The sequence below is a fragment of the Triticum aestivum genome, chromosome 6D (assembly GCF_018294505.1).
Source record: "Triticum aestivum cultivar Chinese Spring chromosome 6D, IWGSC CS RefSeq v2.1, whole genome shotgun sequence".
NCBI classification, from domain to species: Eukaryota; Viridiplantae; Streptophyta; class Magnoliopsida; order Poales; family Poaceae; genus Triticum; species Triticum aestivum.
In genome coordinates, this window is record NC_057811.1 from 149,215,438 (window position 1) to 149,217,242 (window position 1,805).

The window sequence follows — 1,805 nt, forward strand, 5'->3', positions numbered from 1 at the left end:
GCAGAAAGGTCACTATGCTAACAAGTGCTTCAACCAGAGGCGTCTTCCTCCTCCTCCTCCTGTCAGATCTTCCAGCAATGAAGTGGTCAAGCATAATCCAAAGTTTGCAAAGGTGAACATGATGAATGCAGCTCAAGCGGAGGAATCTACTGATGTGATAATGGGTAATCTTCCTGTTAATGATATTCCTGCAAAAGTTCTTTTTGATACTGGTGCATCGCTTTCTTTCATATCAAGACCTTTTGCATCCAAGCATGAATTGCATTTCCAAGGATTGCCTAGGCCGTTAGCAGTTGTCTCTCCGGGCAAATGCATGAATGCAAGTTCCATGGTTCCGAATGTTACCATCAAGATGGGCGACTATAAATTTCAGTCTTCTCCAATTGTTCTTGGTGACTCGGATATTGATCTTATTCTCGGGATGGACTGGCTTTCTAAGCACAAGGCTAGACTTGATTGTGCTGCCAGGGAAATTCAATTGACACACTCGTCTGAGGATGTGATTATTTTTTCCGCTCGTGATGAAACCATTCGGTTTTTCTCTCTCAATGAGAAGGGCGAATTGGATGCCATCCCTCAAATTCCAGTCGTTTGCGAGTATCAAGATGTCTTTCCAGAAGAGCTTCCGGGTATGCCTCCTCATCGGCCAGTTGAGTTCGTTATCGAACTAGAGCCTGGTACTGAACCCGTTTGCAAGCGTCCATACAAGCTTGGACCTAACGAGCTGAAGGAATTGAAGAAGCAGCTCGATGAACAAGAACGTCTGGGTTTGATCAGACCGAGTTCTTCTCCATGGGGTTGTGGTGTTCTTTTTGTCAAGAAAAACATGGCACGGACCGACTTTGTGTCGACTGCCGTCCATTGAACAAGAAGACAATCAAGAACAAGTATCCACTTCCCAACATCAATGAGCTATTTGAGCAACTCAAGGGTGCTAAAGTATTCTCGAAGCTTGACCTTCGTATGGGTTATCATCAGATTCGCATTCGTGAAGAAGATATTCCCAAGACAGCATTCAGAACAAGCTTTGGTTCTTATGAATATACTGTCGTGTCTTCCGGCCTTGTCAATGCTCCTCCGGTGTTCTCTCGGATGATGAATTGCATCTTCAACCCCTATACCAATGAATTTGTTCTGGTGTATCTCGATGATATCTTGGTCTTCTCCAAGAATAAGCAGGATCATGCCAAACATTTGCGATTGGTGCTCGACAAGCTCAGAGAGTATCAATTCTGTGCGAAGTTCTCCAAATGTGAGTTTTGGCTCGATGAAGTTCTTTTCCTTGGTCACATCATCTCTGCCAAAGGCATCGCTATTAACCCCGAGAAGGTGTCCGCAGTTCTGGATTGGGAACCTCCTCAAAATGTAAAGCAGCTTCGCAGTTTTCTGGGTCTTGCAAGCTATTGCCGAAGATTCGTTGAGAATTTCTCCAAGATTGCAAAGCCTCTTTCCAACCACCTACAGAAGCATGTGAAGTATGTCTGGTCTCCTGAGTGTGACGTTGCTTTCAACACTCTCAAAGAGAAACTAGTCACAGCTCCTGTCTTGACTCCTCCTGATGAATCCAAGCCGTATGAAGTTTTCTGTGATGCTTCTCTCCAAGGTCTCGGTGCTGTGTTAATGCAAGAGAAGAAAGTTGTGGCTTATACTTCTCGGCAGTTGAAGCCCAACGAGAAGAACTACCCCACTCACGATCTTGAGTTGGCGGCAGTTGTCCATGCATTGGTTACGTGGAGACATCTCTTGTTGGGAAGACAAGTGGACATTTTCATCGATCACAAGAGTCTCAAGTATATCTTCACTCA